Source organism: Spermophilus citellus, assembly GCF_964194105.1.
Source record: "Spermophilus citellus genome assembly, contig: SCAFFOLD_113, whole genome shotgun sequence".
NCBI lineage: Eukaryota > Metazoa > Chordata > Mammalia > Rodentia > Sciuridae > Spermophilus > Spermophilus citellus.
Window position 1 is genome coordinate 471,769 of NW_027672919.1, and position 17,752 is coordinate 489,520.

General features: G+C 35.7%; 1 pseudogene across 1 annotated transcript in view; it reads left to right on the plus strand.

Moving 5' to 3' along the window:
• The window catches only part of LOC308640351 (coiled-coil domain-containing protein 102B-like), a 184,343-nt pseudogene that overhangs the window by 78,931 nt on the left and 87,660 nt on the right, over positions 1 to 17,752 (plus strand). Inside the window, exon 6 of the transcript XR_014024295.1 lies at positions 14,105 to 14,312. The product of XR_014024295.1 is annotated as a coiled-coil domain-containing protein 102B-like (transcript). The remainder of the gene's footprint in view (positions 1 to 14,104; positions 14,313 to 17,752) is intronic.

A 17,752-nucleotide genomic window follows, 5' to 3' on the forward strand; every position in this document is an offset into this window, starting at 1 on the left:
CCTAAGCAAGTTTGATTGTTCTCATTTGCTTAATCTTCAAGCTCCAAATGCTGGTGGAGAAATGAGCCAAGACAGTGGCAACTGGTGGTGAAATATTCTGTTGTTCTCCTCTCACATCAAGCCCCGCATTTAAGCAGATTGATTCTTTCTACTCTATTCATTGATTTATTTCTAGAATCGAAAGTGGTCTATGGTAACATTAGATATAAATTGGGTAAATGAATGACACATTTAATCCATTTATTCGATTTAGTTCCTTAGTAAACACAGAATATCACCATTATTTCAAGCATGTATTTATTTTAGGGTTTTCCTTTTATCTAGTACAAAAAGTTAATTGTTAATCTTACAAACCTGATAAAGGGATTGCCTCATTTTCAAGAGAAGTCAAAGAACATTAATCCTTTACATGCAGCAAATTGAGCATAGACATGTCCCTGTACTTTCTCTTCAAAACTGCAGAGTAACAGGAATAGGAAACAGCAGGACTAAGGTAGGATTGAATAGCATTGGTTGAAAATGTGTTGAAGAAATTTTCAACCACTGATCCCTTTCTTCCTCTTATGGAGCCAGCCAGTGATTATGCTTGACCTTCTATAGAGGAAGACTGGAAGTTACAGAAACTGTAAAACAATGAAACTAAATTTTCAAAACTCTGAAGGAAAATGATTTACATCTTAGAATTCTGTTTGCATCTAATATCCAATAAAATATAGAACAAAGCACTTTAATACATACAAAATCTCAAAAAAATACCATTTATGGTAATCTCTTTCTAGTTCACAAAATAATCTAAGAAATATAAGAGGGAATTGAATTAAATAAGAAGGAGTAGAACAGTGTTTTGAGGATTCTGGGGAAACTCAATGTCAAGTGAATGTCATCTATAAATGATATCCACAAATTGTTTTCTGGGATCACGGGTATTTCTAGGAAATTTTTACTTCCATGTGGAATGTTCCATATTATTGAAAACTATGCAAAGGATAATCTAAGGTACTGTGTAAGTTCAGTAAGTTAAAAATATATAACAAAATACATACAATTTAGTATACTGCATAGAGCATCTGTAAATTTTTCTTTACAACATTCAGACAGACTATGTACCATGTTCTCTGTTAAGATGTTAGAATTGGCCTGTGTGGGGGATTTGGAAAGAGGAAAGTGGAAAGTAAACTTTTCATTGAAGACTTTTCACACTATTTCAAAAATTAAAAGGTGCCACATTTATATGAATATAAATACATGTTTCTGTTATTCATTACTATAGTTGACCTTGAAAAGAACCTGTTTCCTTCCTATATAATTCTTTAAATTAGGTCTCCTGAATAAATTTCTGAATGAATGAGGAAATGTATCTAAGACTATGCATATTTTTGTGACATTTGAAATGTATCATTAAACTAATTTCAAAAAATTTATTCCCATTTATATATCAAGGATCAGTATAATAGTTTTCATAGATGAAGTATCATAGCCCATAGTGCTATATTGTGTGTCCAAGCCATTGTCAGGAGAAGATGGGTCCTCACTTTAAGAGAAGTGTGATATTATACAAATCACACACAAACACTAAATGTTCAGCAGCATCATATTATTATTTTTAAAATAAATTATATTTTTAATTTTTTTTTAAATATATTATCTGATTATCAATCTGAGACAGGGTATCGCTTTCTTCATTCATACCAAGTTTTGGAAAGAAGATACAACTAATTTGTAACAAATAGTAAATAAGTAAAGAATGAAGTTCTAAAATCCTCAGGGGAGTATAAAGGGTAAGAAGTAGTAAACCCATAATATGTGTACAAGTATCGAGGAATACTTTTTTCCATATACAATAGAAATGTAAGAAGACCTATCATTAGCATATATTCCTGTGATGTGGCTATAGAAAGCAGGATTCTAAAAGCAACAAAAGAGTGATCCGAACCTACAGTCAAAATTAATTTTAGAATAGAAGAAAGCCTTCTGTTGAAGGCTTTAACTTTCTTATGTAAAAACCTAAATTATTTTATAAGCTTAAAAATATCCCCAACATATGCTTTAAGATACTTGCATCATTTTACATTTTCAATGCTTGTTTTTTCTGATAAAACAAATGTTTTCATTTTTTCCCTGGGTCCCTAGAAAATCTTGTTCTGGGAAAAAGTTTCAGGTAGCTAATAACATATTTCAAAGATATGACACTTAATTGTTGTCCCTTATAATACTGTAATCTTATTCATTGATCAGGAGAATTCATAATGTCCTGTTTATTGTATCCTTATTATTTAATCTGATACTCACTGATTTCACAAGGACCCCCACAAATTGTTTCTATTCTCTAATAATCTGCTCATAGAAGCTCATCATTTTCCTGCTGCTCAGGGCCAGCTGTTGTTGTCATTGTTATGGCACTGTGACTTTTATAAGGCTATCTGATAGTCCTGGTCACTTTCCTGTACTGGTCCTACACTGCCTCTCCTCCGGGTCAGCAGCCTGGTCTCCTCATGTCCCTACATGTCATTCATCCTGGTTTCCATCCAGCCTGTCCCTTTATTTGACCTGGTGGCCAGCACTGGAGGCAGGGAAGAAGGGGCAAGTGGAGGCCCCTCCTTCTCCCATCTGTTTTACTCTTGGAGGTGACCAGATGGGGACAGAGCAGTGAGGTGGGGAGCCAAAGTAAAACAGGTATTCTGGGCAACTCCAAGGACACTTGTCTGCTTTCAGACGAGAGCAACTTAAACTTTTCTCACAAATGATTTTGAATTCTGGTCATATGTAATCACCCGAAACAAAATTTCAAATAGCACTCAAGTTTATCCTTTGACCTTTATCAGATCTTCTGGGGAATTCTTTCCTCTCCCATAAATGTCTAGAACTTTTCTGTAAAAGGTCAGGTAAGCGGAAGATTCTTACATAATCAATCCATAGACATTGACATTTGTTTTTGAATTTGGACAAATGTTCGTGTTGGACTCTGGCTCACTGACATATTTGAGTAATCGATCTTTTTAACGGACTCACACTTGAGAAATATTCTTTTTCTAGAAGAGAAAACTTCAACTACAGATATAAAGCCATACCTAAGTGCACCTTCAATGTTGTTATCAAAACTAAAATTATATTTTTTGTAAAGCATCCTAAGCTTTTAACCTTACCAACTAAATAAAAACACATTAGTCATTATATATCTATACAGCACAGTGGGAAAGCATTTTTTTTAAATCAGGAATATTGTCTTGGGCTGGGGATGTGGCTAAAGCGGTAGTGCGCTCACCAGGCATGTGCGGGGCACTGGGTTTGATCCTCACCACCACATAAAAAAAAGTAAAATAAAGATGTTGTATCCACGGAAAGCTAAAAAATAAATATTTAAAAAATTCTATCTATCTCTCTCTATAAAAAAGAAAAGAATGTCGTCTAATTCTGCAAGAATATAACTGAAATTTTGGAAGCAGGACTCTGGCACTGATGGTGAGAAGGTCAGCAATTCATGTTGCTGAGGAATAATCCACTGTGTATGTATACCATTTTGTTTTATTTATCTATTCATCTGCTGAAGAATACCTAGGCTGGATCTATACTTTCCCTCTCTATCATACACTCCTGCTCACTACTCTGTATCACGATTGAGATTCTTCCTACAGGAATTGCAAGAACTGATGGCTATGGACACCTATGGAGTCACTTTGGCTCCATAGGCGGTGACCTCTGTGACGTATCTTTTCTTCCTCTATGTCTTGTGTTTCCTATAGACAGGAAAGTTAAGCCTAGGGCAGAGATCTCCAAACTCTGCTCCACTGACATGTTTTGGGTGCTTCCCCATGAACATAGGACAGCTGGCAGTACTCTGGGCTTCTACCTTTGGGATGCCGAAGGACCTCTTCACCAAGAGTTTGCTAAATATCTCCTTCAGGAAAAACCATCCTGGGTGAGAGTTTTTGATGGACAAACTAGATTACACTGAGGTTAAATTTTATGGAGAATAATGAATGGATTACAAAGATGCCTTCCTGCTTCATATCCAGAGAAATACAATGATTCCTGTTAGTGAGGCCGAATGTGAACACTTGGTTAAGATGTGAGCTTCATCTTTCTCAAATATAATACTGTACTCAATTTGAAATTAGTGAATGATTTGTAGGATAACCCTGAATGTTATTGTGTCCTTCAAAAACAGTATCCAATGATTTTGGCACTCATTGGTGATCTTTATGTGAAGTAATTAACATTATCATAATTGGTACTTGCAAAATTTCTAGTTCTGCTAACATGTTGCATTTAGTAAAAAGCGTTCTCCTGCCTTCTTAAAATCATTTTCCATTATTTTTCTCTTTTTCTGTTGAGTAATGTTATAGACTTAGGTAGTATGAATCTTTTCAATTTGTTATTAATGAACAATTATCTTCTGTGGTCTAATATTTGTGCCTCCAAAGTTCACAGGCTGAAATCCTACCACTTGAGGGATGGTTCTGGGGTGAGGCTTTTGGGAGGTGATTAGTTCAAGAGAGAAACGCCCTTATGACTGGGATTAGTATCCTATGAACCCCCCAAAGTACTGGCTGGTTCCGTCTGCTCTAAGATGACATGGGAAAAAGCTACCATCTATGAGGCAGACAGCAGACATTCACCAGATGTGAAACCTTCCTTGATCCTGGACTTTTCAATCTCTACAATTGTGAGAAGTAATGTCCTATTGTTTTATAAACTACCCAGTTTGGGGTAGTTTGATATAGCTGCTTGAATGGAGTAAGAAATGGGCTTTCTTTTGGATTCTCAAATTGTTCCAAATATAGCCATCTGAAGCCCTTTTAAGTTGAAACTGTTTTTGTTATATTTACCGATTAATCATTGAGTGCTCAGTTGTTTTAGGCACAAGGATATTCTGGACTCATCTGTATTTCTTGCTTCAGGTCCGGAATCAAGTGTTTCTCTAAAGAGTGCTGGCTTATCTTATTGGAAATATTGGGTGCTAAACATCTTCATTTCCTTGATTTAATTTAATTCATGTTGGAGTGTGTTATTATTTTTCTCTGTCATGTGTTGGTTTTATGAGAAGTATTTTCAGAAGCTGAAAGATTTTCTCATTTTGTTTTCTGCTTTTAATAGCTTCTTACAGTTGCTGCATTCCTTTTTCTGTCATGATAAAGTAGTCCATCAATTTGCTTGGGTTGTCATTACAAAATGCCAGAGATTGGGTAGCTTAAGTGACGGACATCTACTTTGCAGCTCTGCAGGCTGGAGGTCCAATATCAAGGAGCCTGCAGAAGAGCTTCCTGCACTCCCTAAGCCCCCTCCCTGCTCCTTGCAGCAGGTGCTATCTCATCCTCTGGGCCTCAGGCCCGATTCTGTCTTTCTCCATGCACGGTGATGGTGATATCACTTCTCTTGCAGATAGTTCTCCCTCCTGTGTTTCACCTTCTATCCACTTCCCACTCACTGCTCCCAGGTGGTGTCCAGAAAATGTTCTGCTGCTCTTGGGCATTTATTTCCCTTCTAGGTACAAGTCACACTCCAAGTAGATTAAGTCTCTTCACTGGGTTTGCAGGTATGGACTACCAGTAATTTTATTTCTCGTCATTCTCAGTCTTCAGAGACTGTGGTGAAAAGACTGAGATTCAGGCTCTGGTCTTCTGGTTTAAACTATGTAGTTTCAAAAGGATACTGTTTTTTAAAAACAAAGTCAGTCATCTATGTTGATTACTGAATATGATTTAAGAAATGATTTATTTACTATTAGAAAACAGATAACTAAGTAGCCCATAGATAAAATAAAGAAATTTAATGGAATTTAGGACTGAAAGAAAAAAAAAAACATTGAAATGTTCAGGGATGCTACAGACCTCAGGAACATCATATAAAATACCATAATTGTGTATATTAGCATGAGAAAGTGCCTCTCACCCCTCAATTACAGGGAGTATAATTAACCTAGAACCCAGGTTGCTGCACCCTGAAACCGAGCCGATGAGACTCGGCTTTCCACAGGCTACTTCTAACCCAAGGAAGGTGGGCTAGCCCCGGGAGGTGCCAAGTTCCTCTGACTCTAGACCTTGATGGCCTCACCTAGCTTTGCCTGGACTGCACCAAGTCTCAGAAGCTTCCACCCTTCCTTTGTCTCCTCCTTCCCTTTCTTCCATTCCTCCTAACTCAATGCCAGTCCCGAATCAGCTGGACTTCTCTGCATGCCTCCTAGCTATCTCCCCACTGTTAGTCAGAGGCCTCCCCCTCATGGATGTCTTGCTTTTGAAATCTCATTGTAGAGTTGCTGCTTGGAATACTCAGAATCACCAAATAACAAAGACAGAAATGTTAATGAGCTAATAATAATCTACTTAAGAAGTTAGTAAAAAATGTCTGAAAAAATATCTATTGAATGCGGAAAGAGGAAAATAAAGACAATGCTAGGAATGAATAAAAATACCAAAAAAAAGTTTCACTAAAATAGCAAAGCCAGAAAATGGTTCTTTGGAAAAAGTCTTAAATGAAATTTAAGCAATGTTAACTAAGAATCTATAATTAGAAAATATTAGTATCAAAAAAGAGATATCCTTTTATATAAAGCAGAGATTTAAAAGATAAGGAAACGCTATGAAGAGATGATGCTAATAAAAATAAATCTATGTGGAATAAATTATTGACCAGAAAAATAGAACTTATCCAATATAACTTATCTTTGCCTGAAGACATTTATAGTAGTAAGTTAATTGAATTAAAAATTGGTAAATTAAAGCTTTATCCCAATAAAACTCCAACATTCTAATGCTTTATGGTTATGCTAAATAATTTATTGTAGATAATTACAATTGTATTCATATAGAACATAGAACATCTTCTAGAGTAGGGAAAAGAAGAAAAATATTTTCCAACTCTTTTCATTCTGCTAGTTCAACTGTAATACTGCATCCATAGAAGGATAATGAAAGAAAGTTACAGTTAAACTTACACAAAAACACAGGGCAAACTATTAATCAAATACAAATAATATTAATATAAATATAGTGAATTTTTAAAAAATTTCTTTGTCACAAGAATGGAAGCTATAATATAATATTCTATCATTTGTTATGTGTATCACCATACTCAAGAGAGTAAAAGCAAAATCAATTATGTACTTACCTTAAAAGCACTTGCTGAGACAATTCATGATTATAGAGAAAAACACTTTAGCACATTTGGAATCAAAATGAACTTTTAAAGCCTGATGTAGAGTAGCAAATTTTAGATCAAATAATTTTATTTACTGTTGAAGTATTAGAAGCATGCTATCACTTTATTTTAAGCTGGTACTTTGAGTCCCAGCTATTTCAATAAAAGAAGACAAATAAATCATAAGAATTGGAAAGATGCAAAATTACAATTATCAAAGATGATGTAATTATCTATTTAGAAAGCACAAAGTCATCTCCAAAATATAATTTATAGTTTAGAGATGTTATTGGGTATAAGATCAATTATATGTATATATTCAATAAAAAAAGTGTGTGTGTGTGTATATATATATATATATATATATATATATATATATATAGCCGCAGTCTTGGCTGGGCACAGAATCACCAGCCACTCAAGCAGGAACAAAACTTTATTTTTGAAAAAGCCGCCAATACTCCGTACGTGCTGGCAAGGCCACCCGGTTCTCCCACGTGGGCGTCCACCGGCACCGCCGGTCACCCGGGACCTCCCCCGGAATTCCCTCCTACTATCCTTCCCCAACCAATGGGATCTCTCCAATGGGCCCCATAACATGAGTCCGGTAGCAGGCCAAGGTGAACAGCGGGAGTCCAATATCCATATGAATGTAAATCTTAGCATAATCATATCTCAGTGGCTAGCTGGCGTCACTTTACAACCAAAGGTGCCATACATCGTATTATTTGCTTGTGGCTCCTAGCAATATATATATATATATATATATATATATATATATATATATATATATTTGTGTTTTTGTGCATGTGTGTATGTATGTATTTATGCATATATGAAATTCAATAATATTTGTGTACCAATAGTTAAACCAAACAAATAACATATTAAACCCAGAATCAGAACACACACACATACAGAAAACTGATTTAGCAACAGAGTTGCCCTTGTTAACTCAGTGCTATGTAGAGAAACCAGTAAAAAGGGCTTACTTTAAAGATCAATGAAGTCAATTAACTTGTACAATTTTAATCTCTTTTCTGAATAAACAAATTTTGACATAAAATGCTTGTGTATTTCTGATTTAATTAACAAGAATATTCTAAATTTTTCACTATGTTTTTGTTGAAAGAGCTTGTTAATATATGTCTTTAGGGAAATTTCCCTCCAATCTCAGATCTTAGAAAAAAAAATGTTTAAAATGCAAAATTGGTATGCTGAGTCATTCTTGGCAAAGCTGTAAGATACAAGGTAATGAGTTACAGAATGCTCAGAATTTTGCCATTATTTCATTCTGTCTTGTAGCATCATCCTAAAGCTTTTTTTCTCTTTGCTATCTTTTCTCCTACTACTTTCCCTTTGTAAATCAGTAGAAATAGTTTTCTTGTTCACAACTCAGTGTTAATAATTAACTTTGTATTTTATCTGAACCATGAGAGTAAATGTAATCAGACAATAATACTCCTATCTGAAATGGGTGTCAATTCTTTAGAATAAAACACACATATGGATTAGCATGAGACTGTCTCAGACTGTATCATCAGGTTCATATGCTTCGGTTTCTTGGAGTGCTCAACAAAACCTCTGAGAAGCCCTTTCTGACAACATTTGTGGCAAGATAGCTTGTCTATTTTTTTAATAAGTTTTTAGGAGAGATTTTTGAAACAAAGAATATCTACTGCTCGTGCTTAATTGCAATGTTCTTGTAATATATTCATTTCCTAGTTCAGATCTGTCAAGCATTGTGTATTTGCTTTTCCTAGGAGTACAACACACTTGAGGTGATAGTTAGTGCTGGGTAAAATGAAGTCCACTTAGAGATTACCTGACATTAACTTCTGGTTCCTATAATCACTCGAACAAATCTACATTTTACAAGCTCCATTGTGTTTCACTTCCCCAGTTCTGTATGTACTGATTGTGTAAAATTTCACACTTTTTTAATCAGAGATCCACTGTAGCACATCACTGTTCTGGACAAAAGCCCTACTTTCCTGATTGGTTTAGGTTGAGACTTTGCTCTTGTTGTTCTCTAATTCTCATGTTTAGGGATAATAGCATCCTGTTTATTTGTACTTTTCGCCTAGTTCCAGCACTATGTGTAGATGATTATTAACTTCTACACGGAAATGGAGATGTTATTTGGGTATTAAATTTTGTAACATCACTTAGGTTTTGGAGATATGGCCTGATTGTTGCAAAATCAATGAAATAAAACACAAGTTAGTATTTTTACTTTGTGAAGTTGGTGAGTTTTATTTTTCTGAGCCTAGTCAAAGTCTCCATAAATGCACTTCACTTTGTTATCCTAAAGTATAACACACTGATTTATTTAGAGATAGATGTGCTTTTAAAAGTTTGTTTGTATTGCTTTTGATTCACGTTCAATATCAAATGCAATTTGGCCTCACTTTTATATTTAAAATCAGTACACATGTGTTTCAAACTAGTAAAGAAGTTTTTACTTTTACAAATTCTCCAAGGATTTAAAATGAAATTAAAGTAACTAAAATATATGAGATGTCACATATCACTTAAATCATTTATTGTGTTCTTGATTTTTGCTCAAAGAGGAAGAGAGATGCCACTGGACTATATTTAACTATAGACAGCTTGGAAGTAGACTTTTCATTTTGAAGGGAGTTTCTGCAATTCTTATTTGTGATTCTAAAATATGCTTAGAGAAAGAAAGTTAAAAGATGCAGGGGGTGACTTCAATAATATGAATCAAATTACATTTGACTTGCCAGACTTTTGAATTGACAGAAACTTTCTCTCTGTTAAATTGTTTGCTGGCAGAAAGAGACAGAATAAAGAAGAAAAACCCTTAAACATGTGAAAACAAAGCCAAATGCAAACAAAACCTTTCTTGTAGAGCAACCCAGTGAATAGAGAATATGGCTGTTACTGTTGTAAGATGATATGCTTGCATCTATCTGTTAGCATCAAGTGCAGGAATATAATTGAAGAACTTTAGAGGAACTGTGCCTGGATTTCTGGCCCACCTTGGGACTGTCTGTTGATTCTTGGAGCCCCGCTGTTGCAGGATTATTGTTAGAATAAGGAATACCTACATAGCTCTTTATCAGGAGTCCAGTAAGAATGACAACCTCCTACTGCTAGGACACAGCAAAGCATCCTTCCTTTGGCCTCTTCCCTATAAAATCATATGTTCAATGAAGTCTTATGTCTGATTTATGAAATGAAATGAAAATTCTGAGTATTTGCTCATTCACTATTGGACATCCACATTGTTCCTAACTAACTTCCTCCAGCCCACAGAATGCCATATAGTTCATTTTCTTAGGATTTTTTTTTCAGTTGGTCAGGATTGTTTACAAAATGATTGTCATTTGGATAAAGCTTGATTAAAAATTAATACACTATTTTGATCTGCCAGCATTTGAATTGACTATTGAGATGTTTTGTTTTTTAGAAAGCAAAGGTATCAAGCAAGAACCACCACTGGAAATCAAGTATAGATGAGTGTTTAGAAAATGCCCAATAGTCTATGCTTAGGAATGATCAAAACATCTCATTTTCACAACTCAAGTGATTGTTCGATCCACACTTCCTTTTAGTGAATTGGGGTCTCTTGTTCAATATGCTCACCTGATGTTCTGTGATTGGACAGGAAATTCAAACCTCTTTTGGCTGCTTTGCTTGTGAAGCTCTACCCTTGAATTTGTTTTCCTGCTGTTTTGACTTATACCTTAGACTTCACCTCCTCTGATGGCCTTCTTTCATCACCCAGATGATGCAGCTCTTTCCCAGAGCATGCAGGAATTTTTCCTTTCTTAGAAACTATTCAAGTTCTACTTATGCATTTATTTGTATTTTGAAAATGTTATGTTCAGTGTTTTTCTGTTAGTTTCTGATCTATAAAAGAGACTCAATAAATATTGGATAAAGAAATAGAAAGGCTGGATATTAATGTATTTTTTCACTGTTTAATATGTATAAAATTAAAGATCACCAAATCAAGACTTATTTCAGTGCATATAAGAATATACTTTTACATTAAAATGTTCAGATAAAATCTTTCAATAATTTCTGTTGAATCATCTGAAATTCATATAACAGTAGAATATACTATTAGTTAAAATTATAGGGTTAGATTTAAAAAAATTTAGGATTTTCTCTTAGTCATTAGAAGAAAATTAGTGGGATGCCATTTCATTTTTAAAAAAATTCTTGGAATTTTCAAAAATAAACTGAAAACATAAAATAGTATCTATTTTTTTTTCATTATTTTAACTTGCTTTTAGATGAATGCCCTTAGGATAATGGATTTTTCATGTGATTCTTTGGAAAATAATATGACAGATCATTTTACAAAATGAAAATTAAATAAAACTCCTATACTTTCTATGATGTTCTTATTCTTACAGGACCTTTAACTTTTATAGGTATCATGAACAGATATTAAATGATTGGAACATCTATTAAGACTTATGAAAATCTAAAACTAGCTGCGAGGGCAGGGCCGCCCGGAGCAGCTGCGCATGCGCGGCAGGGGGCGGCCCCGCGCCGGCCCTCGGGGCGCGGCGGTCGGGGAACTTTCCCTAGGGATCCCGAGGCCGTGCCTGCCTCAGTCTCTCTGGTACAGGCGCCCCCTGGGAGTTTCTGGTTGGAGACTGGTCACTTTGTCCTCGGGTCCCCGGCCCCCTTCCACAGCCGCCGAGCTGCGAGGGGATGGCGCTGGCTCCTGGGAGCCGCTCCACAGTGGCGTCGTGGCCGAACCCGGCCGCCGCCCCCAGGACGCTCTCGCCGGGTCAGCTGTGTCCACGGCTCCGTGTCCACGCAGCTCCGCGGGCTTTTCTGTAATCGCGGTGGAGTGCCGCGGTTCCGGGTTCCTTCGCCTCTCCCAAGGGAGGAGTGGCCCCCGGGGGAAGGCGGTGCCAGGGCTGGGCCGCGCCTCCCGGCTCCGCTCTCAGCTTCCTCTCAGGCCTCGGCCTCTGCTCCTCCCGGCTCCACCCTCTGCCTCCGCCGGCCTGAGGTTCTGGGCAGGTTCTGCGGCACTCTTCCTACTGAGCCATCCCTGCTTCCAGTTATGGGTCTTTGGGGTTTTCTGTCTTCATGGTTCAGTTTTTGCAGGTTACAGATGTCCAGAAACTTAGCCCCTTCTTCTAGGCCCTCTGATGTGTTGACACACACACTTGCTCATCATAGTCCCTAAGATCCTTTATCACTGGTACCACTTGAGATCTCTCTCTTCCTTTATGATTTTGCCTGTTCAGGCCCGTTTTCTTCCTGTTATCCTGTCTAAGGATTCATCAACTTTGTTTGTTTTTCTAAAACCAACTCTTGGTTTCACTTAGGTTTTGTGCTACCTTTTCTTTCCTTTTTTCCTTCAGTCTCTTTCATTTATTTGTGTTCTGATCATTATTATTTCTTTCCTTCAACTCTTTTTGAGTTCGGTTTGTTACTGCTTTTGTAGTTCCGTAAGTTATGTTGTTGTTTATTTGTAATCTTTCTCTTTCTTTGTTGTAGTTGCTAATAGCTATAAACCTCCATCTTAATATGGCTTTTGGTGAATCTGATAGGTTTGGGTATTTGATTTTTCCATTTTCATTAGTTTCAAGAAATTTTTGCATTTATATTTTGATTTCTTTATTGACTCATTGGTAAGTCAGGAGCTTGTTTATTTCATACACACACACAATATTTAAATTTTACTATTGATTTCTAGTTTTATTCCATTGTGGCCATAGAACACATGCAATGTTTTGATTTGTTGTGAACTTGTTGAGACCAACTGTTTTTTTTTTTTTTTTGTCTATCCTGGAGCATGTTCCTTGTGCTGATTAGAAAAATATGAATTCTGGAGCTGCTGGATGCAGTGTTCTGTTAGGCCCACTTGGTGAATAGTGTCAGTTAACTCTGATGTTTGTTAATTTTTTTTTAACTTAACCCTCTTATTTTTTTTGTCTAGGTGTGTCTGTTGATGTGGGAGGGGTATTAAAATCCCCAAATATCATTATATTTGAGTCTACCTTTCCCTTTAGGTATAATTGCATTTGCTTTATTTAATTCTGTTATTGGGTACACATATGTTTCTAATTATTATTTCCTCGTATTGAATTGATCCCGTTGTCATCATTATGTAGTGCTCTTGTTTTCTTTTACAGTTTTTGACTTTAAAGTCTATTTTATCTGCTGTAAATACAGCTACTCTTCCTTGCTTGCGATTTGCCTTTGTATGGAGACTCTTTTCCCAACCTTTTACTTTTAGTCCATGAGTGGCTCTTCTGGTAGAGTTTCTTATGGGAATGTATACTTGATTCTTTTTAAAATCCATTTGGCTGATCTATACCTTTCGACTTAGGAATTTATTTCATTTACATTTGAGGTAACTAAGCAAATGTTTACCAGTTTCTAACCATTTTAATTGTTTTGTATTATTTTGTATATTATCTTTCCTTTCCATCTTATTCTTTATTTTTGCAGCTTCATAGTTTTCTTCAGTGATAAGTTTGGATTCTTCTCCTTCTTTTGTATCCACTTTGCCAATGAGTATTTTTTAATATGATTTTATGATGGTAGTTATCATCCTTTCATTTCCAGATGTTGAACTTTAAGCATTTCTTATAGGGCCTGCCTAGTGATGATGAATTCCATCATTGGGAATGGGAATTTCGGGCAAAAAGTCAACAGTTTTTGTTTTTCCCTTCATACATTTAATAGACAAATAAGGTCCAAAGTTAGTAACATGAGACAAGATGATAGGAACGTTTACATAGGGCCTTAGTCCAGGACTTTTGTATTTTTCTCAAGTTTTCAAACAAGTAGAATTTTCTTTTTAAAGTTCCTTAAATGGACATGTCCTGAACATTTTGTGTGTGTGTGTGTGTGTGTGTGTGTGTGTGTGTGTGATGGACATGCTGTCCATCACATGCTGCTTCTTTGTGTTCTGTCTTTTGACAGTTACATGTGTCACATGCTGCTTCTTTGTGTTCTCTGTGTTTAGCTAGAGAGAATACAGGCTGAAAATACATTGGAATGGGACAAGAGAGAGTTACTGGAAACTGAAAAACAAGGCCTGGAGAGAGAAAATAGAAGGCTAAAGGTCCAGGTGAAAGAAATGGAAGAGCTCCTGGACAGGAAAAGCAGCTTAAGTGAAAGCCTTCAAGGTCCTGATTTCAACATCCTACAGTGAACTACAGGAAAATAACAAGGTAGGGAGCTCCGGGAAGCACCTATTCCCTCACCCTGTGCTCCCTTCTGACGCCTGGGCCCCTGCTGCCGTCACCAGTCCACGCTAAGTGTTAACTTCCCATTTGCCCTCTAATAAATGATAGCGTGAACTTTTCCTCATTTTGATAGATAGCAGTAATATTCAGATGAAACAGTGTGATGAATTTTTGGATGAAGATGTTAAGAAATAACAAGTCTCTGAACAATTCCAAGAGTTTCCAAACAAAAGAAAAAAATGAAAGGAATTTTTTTGTTTTACTTTTTCTAGTTATAGCTATATAATTGGATTTCCTAAGCTATTGATCTTATTATCAATTAATATGCTTCTCCTTTAATTTGGAGCAACTATATAATAAGCATTTGTTGGTAGTTATTGAAAGTACTTACATAAACTTTTAAATTTATCTAAGGCTAACTCTTCTATCTTTTTTCTTATAATTCTCAAAACCATGATTTTCAAATCAATTAAATGCACCATTTTGCCAATAATTTTTACAGGCAGTAACATAAATGTGAAAACAAAGATTAAATTCAAAATTTGAATTAGAAAAACTTGGAAGGTTTTGAATGTGTTTTTAATCTTCAAAGTGATAGGCATATTTAGTGCTGCAGATGACAATTTCCTTCTTTTTGATAAAATATTTACAGATGTTTAAATGTACTTGCAGTGACAGAACTATAGTTAAAAATCTGTGTCATTTACTATCAATTTGCTACCAAATACATACTACTTCTATTTTTTTCCTATTAAAACATCTATAGAATGTTAATGTTCAAATCTATTTTTCACTCAATTTTTTAACAGTTTGAAAAGCGAATGTATAAGTTCATGTTTTTGATTTTTATAACTAATTCATACTCATACAAACTCTAAGAGCAAAGTGGCCAGAAAAATTTAATTTTATGTAACTGTTCAGTTCTTTTATGATTTTAGGGATGTATTGCAAATATAGTATTAAATTGCATTAGTATTTCATGACTTGACAATACAAATTTTTAAAGCCAAATGTCGTAGTCAGTGATCATTAGTTTGTATGGTACAGACTCATGAACCATCTTAATGGCATGTGACCTTCTGAAATACATATAACTAATAAATCTATAGAGAATGATTTTGCAGATTTCTATTTCTAAAATCACACAATATTTTATCATTTGTAGAATGTGGTTTCGTTATCCAAATTTGCCTTCCTAATTGATTCATTGAAAGAGGACAAGCATTTGTTCATGTTATTTTCTGTGTCAGCAACTGCTCTAGAGGGCTAATGGTAAGATGAATGGATCACTGTCCCTCTGCAGCATGAGCTTGGAGTTTACATAGGAACACACATACATAATTGATAATCAATGACTCATGGTGTTTATTGCTAAGAATGAAGTCTAACTGAAACATAGATGAAAAAGAAATTCATTCTATTTAATTGTGTTTAATTGTGACATCTTTCTAGTTATGCAGAAATGTCACAACATGAAACGTGCCAGTTAAGAAATATGAGGGCTAACAGGGACTCGTAGGAGCTGTCATAGGTGACATGTTCTTTCATAAAGACCCACTGTGGCCATATCTGCACTCTTTGGAACCAATATAGTTCTTTCAAACCAGGCGGAAGTTGGTGACTGTATTTTAGAAGACTCAGACCTTCCAATTCAGTGGGTGTGCTCATCATTTAAAAGACTGTACAATTGCATAAGTTTATATTATGGTGATGATAACAGAGAGTTTTGGTGAATTTTACTCTCTTCATTAAGAATTCAGACTTACTGCAAAAGAACCAAAAGAGGAACCAAAAGAATTACTTTTCATGTAGCAGTTGCTGGTCAAAAGCCTTGGTGCCTCATGGAAGTCCAAAATATCAATATTTATATGTCCTGAAATGTTAAATAAATCAGAATTCTCCAAAAACATACCAAAGTCCAGGGAATAATGTAGATTTGGTTGTAAAACAAAGCCAGACTGTAGTTGATCTATCTATCTATCTATCTATCTATCTATCTATCTATCTATCAATCATGAGTAGGAGCATCATATCTGTTTCTTCTCTATACATCCCTGTATGTGAGTGTGGACCACATGAGGCTCCTGTGTATACTCATGTACATGAGTACCGTATCTCTATGTGTGTATGAGTGTTCTACACAAGTGAGTGCTGGCAGGGGAGGAACACTATAGTAAACATCACACAATTATTGCTCTCTCAAAAATATATGAGGTTTCTTACCACATGACATTTACATCTACTCACACTTGCTGAATGTCTGTGGCTGACTGAAACTGAAACTACTTGCTTCTTATAGAAATCTCCATATCAGGGATGGTGATAGAGTTGGTAGAGTGCTTGCCTCACACGCCTTACAAGGCCCTGGGTTCAATCCCCAGCACAAAAAAAAACCAAAAAACCCAAAACCCGAAATCTTCATATCAATGAATTTTTTAAAATCTTTGAGTTTTATTAATCTTAATGTTCAATAAAATTTTTATATATCCCTAGTAATTCAAAAAGCATATTTCACCCATTTTTTTTTACTTTTTAAATTTAGTGTTACAGGAAATGTTTTTAAAATGTCAATGTTTTAGAAAACTTACTATTGTTTTAAAAATACCTCTCAATTTTAAATTGAACTACTATTTAAAAACAAATATTATTCTTCATGTGATATTATCTCTTTAATGTCCATTTGGTAATTGCTTTTATAGACTATATTTGAGCAATTTTCTATTTTTTCAATCTTCTACAATTTACGAAAAAATAGTGGCACAAAGAACTTTTCATATTGGAAAATCATCATTCTAGCAGTAATTAATTTTAAAGCATAAACCACCACTATTTTTTTTTTTTTTGTAGAAAAATCTCTGCATCTTTTGATTCCTTGTGGGTTTTGGAAATAGTGGTACTATTCTGTTGTCAGTGAAAGTAGTAGTAGTGAGGCATCAGAGAACAATTGTAAGGGTCCGGCGAAGCATCGGAGAAGGAGAGACCACACGAGACTAGCTCCATGCAATGGCAAGGGGGATTTATTAGGGATCCGTACCAGCGCGCTGGGGTTCTGTGCTCACTCAAGAAGGGAGAGCAGCCCAGAGCCCAGAGCAGAGGTCAAGCAGAGCTTAAGTACACTTTTTGGAGAGGGTGGGGGGCTTTGCATACATCAGAACAAATCATCATGAGGCGCGGGAAAATTGAACAACAACTCTGATACATGATTAGTCCATTCATTGGCGGGAACAGGCTGGGCAGGGGTGATTGGTCACTTCTAAACTGGGTACACATTCAAACTGATTGGTTCGGGCCCTGTGCAGTTTGGCCAGTAGGGCGTTGTCTTAACTATCTCAGGAATCTGGGTGTAACAGAGGGACTTAATAGTACCTAATCTTTTACATTTTAATTCAAGGTTTCCAGCTTAGAATCTTTACCCTTTCACAATG